The sequence below is a fragment of the Athene noctua genome, chromosome 1 (genome assembly GCF_965140245.1).
Source record: "Athene noctua chromosome 1, bAthNoc1.hap1.1, whole genome shotgun sequence".
NCBI classification, from domain to species: domain Eukaryota; kingdom Metazoa; phylum Chordata; class Aves; order Strigiformes; family Strigidae; genus Athene; species Athene noctua.
In genome coordinates, this window is record NC_134037.1 from 94,304,547 (window position 1) to 94,319,896 (window position 15,350).

General features: G+C 49.7%; 1 protein-coding gene across 6 annotated transcripts in view; it reads left to right on the forward strand.

The window, feature by feature from the left end:
- TMEM63B (transmembrane protein 63B) overlaps positions 1-15,350 on the forward strand; it is a 50,297-nt gene that overhangs the window by 4,053 nt on the left and 30,894 nt on the right. Inside the window, exon 2 of one of the 6 annotated variants that reach the window (XM_074896982.1) lies at positions 14,309-14,505. The exons of the other annotated variants lie outside the window; for them this stretch is intronic. The gene's annotated coding sequence lies outside the window, so the exon portion shown is untranslated. The remainder of the gene's footprint in view (positions 1-14,308; positions 14,506-15,350) is intronic. 6 annotated transcript variants of the gene reach the window in all.

A 15,350-nucleotide genomic window follows, 5' to 3' on the forward strand; every position in this document is an offset into this window, starting at 1 on the left:
CTTTCCCAGTATGCCATTGCTCTCTTTAGGCCAAGGTCTTATCGTGGTGACACAGCTTATATGGACAAGATGGAGATCCTGCTGTCATAGCCCACTGCATCTTTTGAGCAAGGTCTGCTGTTCTTGATGTGCTTTGGTCTAATTGTTGATGCCTGCAGCTTCTGCACACATGGTTATTGTGCTGGGAAGAGAGAGGGGTCTTGTTTTATGCGTGCTGTTTTTCCCCAGAGAAATTGGCAGTTGGTAGTACCGATCTGGCTTAAAGCAAGGTTTTGAAGATTGCTATTTGTGTTGCCTGATCTGGGAAGATGTTTGTGCTATTGCGTTAAAGAAAGGGGCTGGATCTCTTAAGGGACTGTGTATTTGAAAGGCAGCACATTGCATCAGCACTAGGAGAAAGCAGGCAGGATTCATGTCTGCCTGTTTTCACTATGTTCTGCATTTGCTTTCCTGAACCACCACAACCTTGCTGCCTCTGACCAGCAAACTGAACAACCTCCCTCCCTTTCTCTGGCTGCAGGAGTGACTGCTGTGGACCTTTCCTGTCTGACCATTGCCTGTCATTCCTTAGAAGGACTCTGTGTCCCCAGAGCTACTCCTCTAAGTCCCTGCATTGGGTGTGCTCATCCCCTCTGCATCCCTGTAGTTCTGTGTGTGGAGCAGTTGCTTGCTTTGACATCCTATTCCCTCTCCCCTAGGGATATTTCAGCTGGTTTCAGTGGAGGTCTCTGCTCCTGGCTCAGTGCAGAGCATCACTCTGCAGACAGCCACTAGCAATGTGACCTCTGGCTCTGTCATGCCAACAAGGAGGCCATGTGGTGTTGCTCATAGGAAGGGGTTATGCTCTCTCCTGTTGACCTGCATAGAAGAGCAGCTCTGACAGACGCGCGAAGAGCATCCAACTGTCTCCTGATGTGTTGCTGACATGGGTCAGTGGGAGGGTGCTACTCTTACAAGTACAATTACTTACAAGAGTGTGTTTAGTAGGAGATTTGTGTGTTGTCCTGACCCTGCTTCTGCTAATTAAACAGTGGTCTTCAGTAGACTCTGTCTTGGGTCACTTCAGAGCCAGGGGATGAGACAATCTTGGCATGATCTCGTACTTAGAGGAGACTCAGATGGTAGCAGGCCTTGTCTCCTGCTTGAAATAATTATCAACATCTAATATCTTCTGCTTGGAGGTCAGAGAGAGCCTGGCAGTGACACAGACTGGGGAGGATCTCTGCAGCTGACCTTAGGATACTTGGGCTCTTGAGCCAAAAATTTAGTGCCTTTGGGTCCTAAGGAAGATCTTAAAAGGGATTCATCCCTCAGCTCCCTGTGTCTAGACTTTCTTTGTGTGAAACCATTGAACTCAGGAGGCTCTCAGGTGATGCTGGTAAAGCCGACATCTTCTCCAGGATGACTGCATATGCAAGTTGGTGATTTGATTTTGCTGGGCTCTTGTCTATGCTTGAGGCATAGACATGGAAATGAATGTGTGTCTTCTGAACTGCAGTAGCTGCCTAGGGGCTCACTATTACTCACAACACAGAAAACGCAGCTTGAGTTAGCATAAGTCGCAAAGTTATAAATCTGTGAGGAAGGAACCAGATTTGCGCTGGATGTGAAACTCGGTGGGAACTCCCAGCTAGGGCAGAAGGAGATGATGCAGCTATTGGACAGAAGAAGGAATTGTCTGTGTGGAAAAGAGGAACAAATAAAATGTGACAGTGAGAACTCTGTCTTCACCTTGCAAAGCAGATCAGGGGTGATGAGGTACTTAAAGGAGTTAATTTTAAAAAGTAAATCCAAGCACAAGTCAGAACAGGTGACAAGACTATTTAGGTAAATTAGATGTGGTCAGGTGGGCAAAGCCTTATGAAATTTCCCTGAAAGTACTTAAAGAATAGACTAAGGCAACTTTTGCATGGTGAGCAGCCACCTTAGAGAAGATCTAGTGAAGGGAGATCCCAAGGTTTGATCCCTTGAACTAGAGGGAGAAAGAATGGGACTACAACCAGCCTGTTTAATCTGGAATAAACAGTTATGCAGTTAGTGTTTATCCTGTTAAGGAGGTGGGAGAATATGGTAATTAAAAAATCCACCAGTGTGCACTTGTCTGGAAAGTACCATGTCGAGTTGGTCAACACCCTTGCCTGAAAGGATGACTTGACTAGTGACTAAGTGGGGGGGGGCAAGGGATGTAATGGATCTTGACTTAAGTCAGTTTGTGTCACTGAGCCAAGTGTCAGCCTCATTAACAAATGAGGAAGGGGAAAGAGATAGGAAGCATCCCTCAGGTGAACTTACAACCAGTTGAAAGGCTGTGCTCAAAAGGGTTCCTATCTGATAGTGAGACCCTGGCTAGGCAGGGCAGGGGAAAATTACCAAAGTTTGGGGTAGGATGAGTTAATGCTTTGCTGGGGAGGAGAAAAACATGAGGCAAGCCTTGTGCCAGGCTCTGTGCGGAGCAACACCTCTAAGGTGCAGGAAGCAATTAGTCCTTGACACAGATGAAATGTTGCTGAAAGACCAGCCTCAGATGTAGATGCAAGAAGGATGCACACAAACAAGAGAGTATCCAGGAAAAGCAACAGAACTGATTAAGGTCTTTAGAAATATGGTGTGGGAGGAAGAATGAGAAGAACTAGGACTGGGTAGCCTGAAGAAGAAAAGATGGAAGAGGTCTTCATGGATGTACAGCAATGTACTTCCAGAGGACTGTCATCGTGATGTAGACAGAGCAGGAAGACACTTTAGCTGTGATGAGAGAGTTCAGACTTTAGGGTTTTCTGTAATATCAGTTGGAATGATGAAGCAGAAGAGGAGACGATGTTGAAAGGGGTTTTTATGGTCTTGGGGGTTGGGGTGGGTGATGTTTGGTTTAGAACAAATTAGCCAAAAGTCTGTAGATATGGATGAGTTACAGGTAGCTGTGCCTCAAGCAAAGAATCTTACCAGGTGACCTATTAAGGCCCCTTCAAGCCTGGCAGTTAATGTGAAATGTTTGATACCTGGAAAGGCAGCAGTGAGTAGCACTAGGAATGAGACTTCACTGCTGTAGGAAGTGCTGGAGAGACTGGTACTAAAATACGCTGTCTAAATCCAGTGTCAGTGCTCAGAAAAGATGCTGAAAAATTGAAGAGAATGCAGAAAAGAGTTGCAAGATAATCTGAGGGCTGGAGAGAAAGCTTTATGGTGAGAAACATAAGGAGATCAATCTGTTTATCTAATCAAGGAAAAGATTAAGGTGAGACTTGGTTTTCCTGCATAAGCATAACGTATCTTATGACTGTATCAATAGCTTGGTAGGATAGAAATGCCAAGCCGTAAAGAGTGGCAAGAAAAATCCATGGTGAGATGCTGGGGGTGCTTTCTCAATGGCACCCCTGTTCTCTGGGTTTCAAAACTCTCCTTGTTTGTTTTCCTGCTGTGGTATCTGTCTGAGCTCTTTCCTTGAGACTCTTCTACCTTATGAGGAGGCATCTCCAGTAAAACAAAGCACTAGCCTGACCCCAGCTAATGTAGGGTGATGCCCTGCCAAACCTCCACCCACTCTCCGTGCATGTGCCTCTGAAATTGTTCCCTGCCTCTCCTTGCTCCAGCCTGTCATCTGCCTCTGAATGATTTATTAATGTCCCTTCCTCTGTGGCACCCAGCTGCTTTGCTGAACAGGTACCAGGGACTAGCCAGCATCTACCACCTCTCTAAACTCAGTACCCTGGCTAGTGAAAATTATGTATGAAACCAAATGTCACCCTTGCCTCTGGTTCGGTTCCTGCCAGCCTGCAGTGTGGTCCTCTGTCACTTACAGCTGCTGATTTATTTAGGGTCATTATGCCCATTTTCAGTCCATGAGGTGATGTTTCTGCCTTAGCCCAATGAACAAACTTTGAGAGGGAGATTGAGGGAGATGCCACAGCAGATGGCTCACTAGAATCTCGCTACATCCACGACTTCCCTTTCACCCACTAACGCTGTAATGCTGTTAAAAATAAAGATGATCCACTGTGCCTGACAGGATGTATCCCTTGTAAATCCCTGCTGCCTAGTGCTCCTGGAATCTCACGCTCTTGTGTCTTCATGTTTTATTACTGCCTGGGGTAGGAGGGGAATTTCAAAGCTAGTAGATAGCTCCTGACTCTGCTTGTGAGTCAGAGGAAAACAAAGGCTTTGATGTGCTTTAAGGGAGAAGGGGGAAAGACCTCCAGTGTCTCACTCCTGTCTTTTGTTTTCTCTCAAGCTTTGTTCCATTTGATGGGAACAGAGCTTTGGTTTGTAGGGAATAACCCTGGTAAGCGTTTGTGTTTTCCTCTGGGGAGTCGAGCAATACAGGGTAGAACAGCCTGAGTTGCTCCAGAAGAGTCTCATGGAGTAGTAGCCATAGCTCAGCTCTCCTCTGGGAGGTTGTGGGATGCACCTTCACAAATCAAAGGTATACAAATCTGGTATGATGGCAGTATTTGAGGATGGTCTGGGCCATGTCTGTAGGGTGCATTAGGTGCCTCCTTCAAAACACCTGTGGATTTTGGCCTGCTGGATGTGTAGAATTGCGTGGTTTTATTGCTCTTCTGACACTTTATTTGGCAAAAATGCTTCTACTTCTCAGTCTGGTTTTATTCCACCACCTCAAAGCACCAAGAAGCAGTTTTGCCAGTATAACTGCACCTACATCAGCAGACTTGTGCTTGTGGAGACATGTTGATCACTTGGGTCTTTGCCTCTGTCTGACATATCTGTGCTCACAGATGTCTCTGGAGTTGGCTGGGTGTGAAAGATTAAATAGGACCTCTAGCTGGAACTCAGAAGAGAAGAGATGGGGCAATCAAAGCAGAGGAGGTGTGCAGTTTTAATGAGCCTGTTTTCAAAATACATGGGAGTGACTGGTATCTGGGTAGGAAAGCAGTGCTGGAAGTGTGTGGCTGGTAAACAGAGAATAAAGCAGGTTTTGGACAGCTTGGGGAGAGGGGGCTTTGCTATTTGGACTGCAGCACATATGCTCTGTCTCTTGTTTGCACTGCATTTCCTGGAGCAAAAAAAGAGAGTTTAAAACCCATTTAGTGAAGGTAGACTCCAGCCCACCCAAGCAGTGGTGCAGGTAGAGCTGTGCATTGTGGCTGAATGGGTGTGTGGACTGGAAGCTCCCAGCCTAGTCCTTGAAAGCTGCCGCATGGGGGTGAGCCTGTCTGGCCTATAGCATGGACGCCTGCCTGCTCTTCCCTCTGCTCCTCTCCCTTCTCCCTGGCAGTTTCCAGCCTGTCAGTCGTCCTGATAAACCTCTAATTGCCTCTCAGCCCACTCCAGCATTTCAGAGCATCCCTTGACTGGCAGTGTGCTACTAATGGCAGATTCCGCCCTTCCTACCAACCCCTCCTTGCAGAGCTGCCTCTGGAGACTCCAAGCCGAGCTCTGGGGCAACACCCTCTCCTCCTACTCGAGCGCTAAGACTCAGCTGCCTTGTTATTCCTGATTTGCCTCCCCACTTAGACCTGTGTGCATATTTGTGCTCTCTTTTGCCTACAGGAGCCTTGTGCTGGACAGATTTCAAGATCAGTGTGGGTTTGAAAATCGAATGTGGCTGGAGGGGGTGATTTGAGGTTGAGTGTTTTTCTTGATCTGCCCCTACTTCTTAAGGCATGTGTGTTGAGGGATGGTGGGACAGGAACTTCTGCCCAATTCCTTGGTAACCCAGCAGGCAAGAAGGTCCAGGAGGAGGAGGCTCTGCTGGCACATACTGCTGTCTGCCATGCCGGGGAAGAAACCTCCTGCTCCTTCCCCAGCACTGCTGGTACCAAAACAAATACCAAAGAGAACAGCCAAGATGTAGTTTCTACGCTCCTAATCCAGTGACTGTGGATGCTGGAGAAGTGGACTACAGAAAGTGGTCAGGTGTATGTGCTGTCTGTGTTGGGATCGCCTCACAGGGCTGGAGATTAGCCTGGTCCTAACGTAAATCTGAACTCTCCAGGTAGAGAAGAACTGAAGGAGAAAAGGTGACAGTAGGGACAAGCAGAAAGTAGCAGAAGATGATGTGGAGCAGCTGCATGAAGTGCAGAATGATGAGCCCATGGATGGGGAAAATGGCAGCTGGGGACACTGAGCAGGGCACCCCAAAGCACCTCTGCTCCTTGCAGGTACCCAGAGGTGGATGGTGCCTGCAGACAGGAGAGGCTGTGCTGGGGCTGGTGAGGGGTCCCATGACTGAGGCCACAGATATACTTTACTCCTCCTTTCTCACTCCTTGAGACAAACTTGCTGCTCTGTGCCACTGCCCCCTCCCTCAGGGGCAAGGAGCGTATCTGGTGCTGAACGGCCTAAGTGCTAACCTTAGATGGAAGATTAAACTAGCAGTGGCAAAACTTCCTAAGGGGCACTGCTGCCTTCCTGGGCATTTCCCTGACTGCTCAGAGCTGACCTGAGCTAGCAGAGGCAGCGTGAAGCTTGTGCTCTTGCAGTTACCCTGGCAAGCTGGGAAACCATCCAAAAACATCTTCAGTTTTTATCCTGTGACTGGTGACGCTTTCGAGCAGGGACAGGACAGGGGTTGCTCACCCAGGAGAGGGGTAAATCCAAAAACACCAGCAGAGGAAGGGACAACAGAGCAGTGGCAGTCCCCCACTGATTCCCTAGACCTTACCAATGGGAGCAGAGGCCCATAGCTCCAGAACATACCCTTCACTCCTAGTAACTTAGCAGGGATTTCATCTGACTCTAGGTGGGGGTACAACCAGCAAGAAGACTTGTGTGCTCCTGGTATTCTAATCCAGAAAGTGGAACGTTTTTCTAATGCCTGTGAATTAACCATGTGATCTCTGCAAGGGTTTGTGTGTAATTCTGACAGACAGAAGCAGAGGCACAGGATCTATCAGCAGCATGCCTGCACTCATGCAGCTGATCAGGGTGGGATGCCGAGCAGGGCTGGGCTGTCCTGCGTAATGGCTCCATGCTGGTTCATTGCCACTCTAAAACAAAGTGCTGACTCCCCACACTCTGATTTGAGGCGGTAGGGACACCAGGGGCAAGCTGGATGCTTGGTAGGGAGTGGTGGGGAGTGAGTCAGCACTGGGCATGGATGAACTGGTGCCTGGAGGAGCAGGTGGACCAGGGCACAGGTGGAGATCACCAGGAGCTGCCACATGGACATGTGGGAAGCTGGCAGAGAGTAGGGGCTCAGCAGCATGTACCAGGGTGAGCTCAGAGGATGGTGAAGGATCATCCTGGGCACAGGCAGCAATGCTGGTGCCTCTACCTCTAGCAGCACGTGGAGTGCAGAAGCCTGTACCCCCACTGAGCCCCTGGCTTGTCAGTGGGGACAAGCCATGTTGAAGGAATGGCACATGAGGGCAAGCTGAGCAGACGGTTTATAGCCAAAACTCGTTGTGAAGTTGACCAGCAATTCCTGGGCCCTATGTGTGACTATATCCTGTGCTCCTGCAGCCAAGGCCGTGTGCTCTAGGCATACCTCTGGACTCCAAGCCTTGGCTGAACACACACCAAGTCCCAGCTGAGGCTTTCTGGTAAAGCCACCTGTGCCTGTTAGGAAAGATTAAAAACTCAGTAATTGATCTAGCCTCTTAATATGAATGTGCATCCTCGCCAGCCTGTTTGGGGCTGGTAAGTGCAATGGCATAGGAGATGGATCCAGGAAATAGCAGAGGGGAATGGAGCCAGGAGGTCCATTACCAATTTGGTAGGGTGGAAGAGGTGTTGGCTACTTGAAAGCAGGAAAGCAATAACTTTCTTGAAGGAGTGGAAAATGTGAGGCTCTAAAAATGAGCCTGGCATTGGGAGATGACTGGATGCAGCCGGGAGGGAGGAATGGAAAAAGTGGTAGTAGCTCTGGGAGGAGCCAGGAACTGGCACCAATTGTCTCGCCTGGATGGGCTCATCTGCCATTATATGGGTGTGCAGTTCAGTAACATCACACAGGGTCTGTTTCCAGACACCCAGGAGTGGATATTACAGAGAAAGTCTGCAGAATTTAAGGAGCCCTAGGAGGTACTCATTTCTTGCCTTCTCTTTCTCAGGAGCATATTCCTGGACAGTGTCCTGAATGTGAGACATTGTCATGGGGGCCTGGGGTTGTAATATGTCTCCTTCCCCTACCCCACTTTAAGACCAATAGCAGACTTTGTTGTGCTTATCCCTTGCCCTCTGCTGAAGGCTGGCATCATTAGTGCCTCAGTAGTCAGAGGGCCTTGCTTTATGCAGCCATCCAAATCTAACTCTTTCCAGGTGCGCTGAGCAAATGCAGTGACAGAGTGACCATCCAGAGCAGAGACTGGGCGAGGGTGAGCCAGAGGGGGCTGCCTTCCCATCCACCTGCCAGAGGGCTGCCGGATGGCAGGGTCATGGTTCCCCCTGGAGATGGGCACTGCCTGAGGAAGCCCTGACAAAGCATTGTAGCAACCAGCAGCCCTTCATTGAGCTGATGGAAGAGGGTCCCAGGAGCTGTCAGGAAGTTTTCGGAGACCTTATGTTATATCTGTTATTCAACACCTGCTGGCACTCAGTGCTTCCTGAGCCCAGAGAAGGCTGCAAGGAGATGCTGGCACACTCCCACGTGCTGGATCTAGTCTTACCCTTTCACAGGAATATCTTCCCAGAGCTTAAGGGTCTGATGTAAAAAAAAAAAAAAATGCTGAGCATGCCCTCAAGTCTGCTTGAGGGAGGTGCAGGTAATCAGCCATGCTGCTGCACCCAGCCTTAAGTAACCCTCCCACAGTTCCCTCATCTTCCCATGACAGGAGAAAGGTCCCTTGCTCATGCTCCCTTGACTCATCTCGTCCTCTGCTTCCAACGAGAGAGTGCTCGGTGTTGGTAAACAGCATGTTATAAATAGGCAACTGATGCTATATTGGGAGGAGTTTTCTCTGCTGGTGAGTACAGACGTAGTGGGACCTGGGCCTGGAAGCTGTGAGCTTGGCTGGCAGGCGTGTGGAGACATCGGTGGCCCCCTTGTCAAGGGGCTGCTGTGGGCATGCCTGGGGGGAAGCTTCCTGAGTGCCAGCTCTGTCTCTCTGGCCCTGGGAAGCCTTCCACAGCCTCCCACCCCTTCTGACATGTGGTTGGGGGTGCTGAAGAGGAGGCTTGCAAGCAGCTAGCATTCAGGAGGAAGCAGCGAGATGCATGTGGCAGTGTTGGGCTACAGTTATACCTGAGGGGCTGCAGGTGATTCACGTAGGGACAAAGGTACTACAGCTGACAGCAGTGGAGTAAAACTTGGGGCTTGGTAGCTGTCAGCTTCCTCTTATTGAGACAGTCCCTGATTTGGGAGAAGGTATATGGCCAGTATCTGGGTGAAGCTCTGAAGCTGAGCAGATGACTGCTCTGGGCTGCTTTGCAGTGCCCACTGGGATGCTGGGTAGAAGGCACCAAGCAAGGGATCTCCCTTCGATTGCTGCCCAGTCACCTATGCATGTCCCTACACCTTGGAGAGCAAGCGCTGACCCTAAAGCACTCCTGGGACTGTGGATTTCTGAGCTGCAGTAAATGAGTCAGCCCCCGAGTGTGTGTATGACGCAGAGCCCTGCAGAGCTGTGTGTGGCAGGGTTGATCTCGCAGGTCCCAGCACTGACCCTGATAAGACATGTCCCCCTGCCACCAGACCTAGCAGTCGGTCCCTGGCAGCCATCCCTGGTGGCTGGCACCTCAGCCTCGGCAGAGGCCTGATTTCCGTATATGAGGATTCCTCGGAGGCTTTGACCAGGATGTCGGTCAGGTGGTGTAAGTGGAGGGCAGCGTGCCGGGGTGAAATTCCAGCCTCCCTGCTCACTTACAGGGCTGTGGCAGGATTGCTGTGACAAGCCTCGGGTGTAAACAGGTGGGCAGGATGGCAGCAGCAGGGCTGGCTGCCCCAGCGGAGAGGCTTGAGGAGGTGGTGCTTGCCCTCCTAAATCCCTGTACTTTCCCATTTCAGTCCCTGGAAGGAGCTAAGTGTGGCTGCCAGTTTTGCTCAGGGCGCAGCTGGACACCTTCCCCTCTGGAGGCTCACTTAGGAGATGTGCTCTCAGCCCCAGCAGTGCAGGATGGAGAGGGGGTGTCCCCACCACAGATGGCTGTGATTGAAGAAGGATCTGTGAGTTGACATACCTGGGATATACCTCCTGCTAGGGTGATGTTTAGGGAGGGGACTGCTGACTTTGTGGGAGGGTGGCTGAAGGAGGGAGCAACTGGGCTTGCCTGGGAGCTCTCGGGAGGGTGGTGGTGGCTTGCGAAGTGCAAACTGAATCTGAAAGCTCTCCACTTTGAGGAGTGCAGGCTTTGCTCGGTCTACTGCTCAAATAGGTGTTATCCAGCCTTACTCTGTGTTGTCCAGGTTGTGTTTTAAGCCATGTAAACCTAATACTGCATGACACCTTCCTGTGAAGTATTGGGCTGGCTCCTCTGAGCTAATTGGGATGCACTGGAAGAGACAGGCAAAAGGCATCCCAGGAACAGCCTGACCAGCATGTGAGATGAGGCAGTGTGGCTGCACTTTCTTCATTGATTAAAAAGCAAAATGCCCTGTAAGAAGCTCCTGCCTTATCTCCAGCATGTAGCATGTGTCTTTCCACACCATGATCTGAAAAGCAAATGTTAGGAAGCCTCTCCTCCATCACGCGTTAATGGAGTTCACCTTTGCCCTTGGCGTCTGTAGACTGCCTGCCATGGCAGGAGTGCAGGAGACCCTAGATTGTACAGCTGCTTGGGGAAACTCTGAGGCACTGAAGTGCTTTAATGCAGAAGACCTCTTCAAAACAGCCCATAACAGCAATGGAGATGCAAAGGCTGTGTTGGTTGTGTGGTAGTGTTTGCCAAGAGCCAGGAATGCTAATGATCAGTAGCAAGTCTGGCAACAAGGTTCAGGTGTGTCCCACTATGTAGAAATGGGACAACTAGGATGTTTGAATGTTTGTTGATATAATGGGAAAACTGAAGTTCACCATGTTAACAGTTGATGCTTGTCAAACTACTGTGTTTAAAAATAAAAAAGAAGCTTGCTTTCCCCTCCCAGTGTGGACAGTTTGGGCACCATGGGAGGCATCTGTGCCGGAAGGAAATGAGAAGCGAAAGGATAAGCTAGGATGACAGGGTATAGGGGTTTAGGTATTTGGCTACAATGTGACTGAAAGAGAACTCTTTGGCCTCTCAGGCTATGAATGCAAAGGAGTTGTGCTGCAACAGAGAGACTGCAGTACCATTCTCCCTCTGGCTCTGGCCATATCCTGCTTGGGATGTTTGGGCACAATACAGCTAGAAAAATGCTGAGCACACAGAGCGACAACAGCCATGGAAACAATCAGAGGCTGGAAAGGTGTGCTTGGAAGAATGTCAGATGTACAGAGCTTAGCTTAAGGAGAGTGGAAGCAGGTGAGATGACTCTGAGAGCAAGGGATCTTCAATCCCCTTGTTGAGAAGGAGGAGCAGTATTTTTGGAGGGGCAGCCAGAAACAGAAGTACTGAAATTTGGAAACAGAATCAGGAGGAATGGCATGCCTTTCAAGCCTGTCAGAACCATTTCCCCATGAAGAGAGGAAAGCTTTCTGGTCTAGGATCATTTATTTAACCAATCCCTATGAAGTGTACTGCAGGAACCTATTTCTCATCATCAAAGAAAAATTCTGGTTAAGCTACTTGATCTTTGCCATCTCTACCCTGAGACACGCAACTGGGGTTGGGTTGATAACCAGTGCACATAGTTGGGGTTCAGAGAATGGTCTTGGAAAACATCTGGTGCTTGAAGCAGAACACAGTGCTCAAGTCTGTCCCTTTTTAGGTAAACACTTTAACGTAGCCATGTACTTAAGTTATCATGACTTCAGTGAGAGTGTTTCAAGATTAGTATGTACTTAGGAGCTTTCCTGAGCAGGGGTGATTTCTTTTGCTTGAAGATCTTGGAGAAATATCTTAACAAGCATTAGCCCATACAGCTGCCAAAGCTAGATTTGCACGGAGAGAAATACTAAGCAGTAACCTCATCTGGGTTATTAATTAGTAATTAATCTCAGAATGCCATAATCCACTACTTGTTTTTATAGTCCTGCAATATTTTTGGGAAGGTTGGCAAACTTCATGCCTACAAGGAAAATTGTAGGAATGTAGGAAACTGGAGGAACTGCTTGCTGTTGTGTCACATTGTATTAGAGGCCTCAGCCACTGCTTTAACAAGTGATTTGTCTTCTCATGCAATACACGTGGTATGTCATCCTGCTCCAGAAATGAGGTGTGGAATAGCCATTTCATCTTCTGAGGCATTAAAGAACAGTTTTGTTGTCTGAAGATGCCCTGATTGTCTTTATTTGGGTGTACTGCCCTTCCTGCTGCACTTCAGTCCATACAGCCAGATGCCTCATCCATAGAAGGGGAACAGCCAAGCTATGGCGCTTTGGTGCATCCTGCCAATGTCATGTTGTGTGCTGGTACCTGTGTCCAGGGGAGGGTTAGGGTTGTGGGTACAGGGTGACCTTCAAGCTTCCAAGGCTTCACCCAAGGATGGATACACAAGGTCAGAGGTGAGATTCACCCCAGGCTTTGGGTGCCTGGATCCCAGCCATCAGGGCTGTCACACCTCAGGGCTGTTTCTTTTGACATTAGACGTTGTCTGTGGAAGTACAGAGTATGGGGGAATGCTTTGGGAGGGAGAGGTGGTCTCAGAAAACATGGCCAGAATAAGGGATGGGACTTGGCTCCCACTGACACGTAAGGATCAAGACTAAAGAGTTTAGCCTGGCAGATACAGCAGTGGCTTGGGAGCAGCGCAGTTCTGAGCACGATCCCTCTTGGTAATGCTGCTGGGGCTCCAGTCAGGCAGTTTCCTGCTGATTTGCACTCTGTTTAGGGTAGTGCTTTCCATGGAAAGCAGCCTCCAGGTGCGCAGGCTGCCTTGCAGCACTCCAGGCTATGACTGTGAGCTGCTCCTGAGTGTTCTCCAAACTCAAGCCCATGGAAAGCATCTGCCACTGTTCCCCTTTCAGTACCACAGCCTGGAGGAGCACGGCCCAGGAGATGCTGTGGCTGCCTGGCAGGCATGCCGAAGAGGGCTGCCAGGTATCTGGTCTGAGTTCTTCTGCGTGATGCTGGTCCATCTGGGCAGGAGGGTCCTTCCTGACTTCACCTCCAGCAGCCCTTGGTGCACAGTATTTGTTGTGCTCCAGATTGCTTGTGGAGTGACCTCCAAGCCATCTTCTTCATCTCAAGTCAGGATTTCAGTGGTCGTAGTAGGTGTGAGCACCCTGATTTCAGCTGGGGCTGCAGGCAAGAGGAGCCCAGGTTACCAAGTCCAAGTCTTTAGTGGACTTTCATAGGTTTGATATTTGCTCTTGTGGAGCTGTGCTCTATGAATAAACAGTGACTCACAGCAGCGTTGCCATGTTAAAATACTGTTTCTTTGTTTGTCCTAACACTGAGATAGAGTCTGGATAACATGAGGCTTGCACTGCTGTGTCTTACTGCAAATTCGGTGCCCTCCTCCAAGTCCAAGCAGCCACTTTATCTCACATGCCTTTATCTGTGGGTCTGGGAGCTAGGCTGCTTGCCTTGAAGTACCACTTCGGTGTTCCTGGTCTCAGCTGGATGCAGTTGTCTCTGTGCACAGCGCCTGACCGGCACTTTGTTCCCTGTGTTCCCAAGCCAGGCCCAGCTCCTCTTGCCAAGGCCCACGGGGTGGAGAGAGACCATTGAAAAGAAGAGCCCGGTCAGCCTCTCTGAAGTGCTGGTGGCTGGCTGAGAGCCTGGCATCCCCATCATGGTGCGTGCAAGTGACTCCTGCCTGCAGACCCCAGCCCTGGCAGTCAAAGGCAGGCAGGGCTGTCCTGAAAACTCAAAAAGAGGTGTTCAACCCTCATTCTTCCCAGCAGGTGAAGGTTATTGGGGAGCTACCTCTAGAGTAGATCCCTCTGGCAGACATCCTGCAGAAAAGGAATTGGGACATTTTGGGGCACTGGTGTGCCAAGTGAGATCCATTGGTTGTCTCTCTATAGCATAGGTGAGGACTTGGGGGCAAGGCTGTGTTTAATGTCCATCTCACTCTGCTGTGACCTTTGTTATTTATTCAGTGCCCAGCAGGAGCTCAAAATTTGTCTGTCACAGCCTCTGTCTTCTCTCGTTGGAGTTCAGTAGCTGCTGGGACAGAGTGTGTAAGGGGAACCATGTGTTGTAAAGCCTCAAAGTTTTCCCAGCATCACAATGTCCTGATTTGGACATCCTTGCGGCCAAGGTTACTCTGCTGCTCTTGGCTGTACTGGGTGCTGGGCCAGCCCTGTGCATAGTGCAATGGTGCTGTGCTGTGGGTTGGACTGTGCTGCTGTTGCCAGAGCTCTGACTCCTGTTGTGATTTCCCCAGCAGATGCAGAATGCTGATTCCTAGATGTTCTCCTATAACTGTCCTGGCTTGCGGGCTGCATCCAGACCTCTTGCTGTGAGAGCCCTTTGCTGATGTCTGCTGTTGTTGAGGAACAATTGACTGACTTCCTCCTCCTCCTAGGCTGTTGAATCTCGTCTCAGCATAAAGTCATAAAGGGAGCTCAATTCTGCCTGCTTCAGGTCTGTGATTGTGTTGACCTCTGTTGCTTGCCTGTGCTGTAGGTCCTTTGTAGACCAAACCTGCAAGGTGAGCGCTGTATGGAATGTGAGGAAAAGGTGAGAATATCCCCAGCCTGCAAAATGCAAACACTTGGAGCTGCAATCTGCTCAAGGGCCTTTGCAAAGAATTATCCTTTATTTGTTATAGGAACCATGTGGGTGCCAGGGTTTGAAGTAGATGTTCCTGTTGTTGTAGGAGAAACACTGAGAGAAGTTGTTCCTGCTGGAGGTCATGAGCATCCTGGCTGCTTGCCTCCTAGTGCCCACAAGGGAAGGGGTTTTCCTCTAGGCTTCCTGGTTTTACAACTTGAATGTTTCCTGCTGGATGAGAGAGCCAGGCTGGTGGGACTTTCCCTACTAGTGCCAAGCTTCATCAGCTTCTTATGCAAAGGAGGGGGGTTTTGTGCACTGCTAAGCATCATCTCCAAGGATGCTGCTCTAAACAGCCCATGCACCCACTTTGCCATCCTTCCTGAATTGATGCAGGGCTTCAATTTTCCTGGGTCCCTGTGGAGCACTTGCTAAAAGCAGGGACATGAAGCTTTTCTGAAGTACCATCCAAGAGGGATAATGCACTAACCCAGTGCATGCTGAGTGTGGTGTTGTCAGTACTTAGGGCGGGGGATCCACCAAGAGAGAGGCTTATGCCAGATAACGTCTGAATGGGTAGCTTGCATGCTGCAGATTAAGGAGTAGGGATGTTCCCAGGGGCTGACACAGTAGGCTATCCTACCGGCCACTGTGAGGAACCAGCTGTGGAGCCCCAAAAGACAGCTTGGACAACTCTGAGAGATACTTCTTGCCAC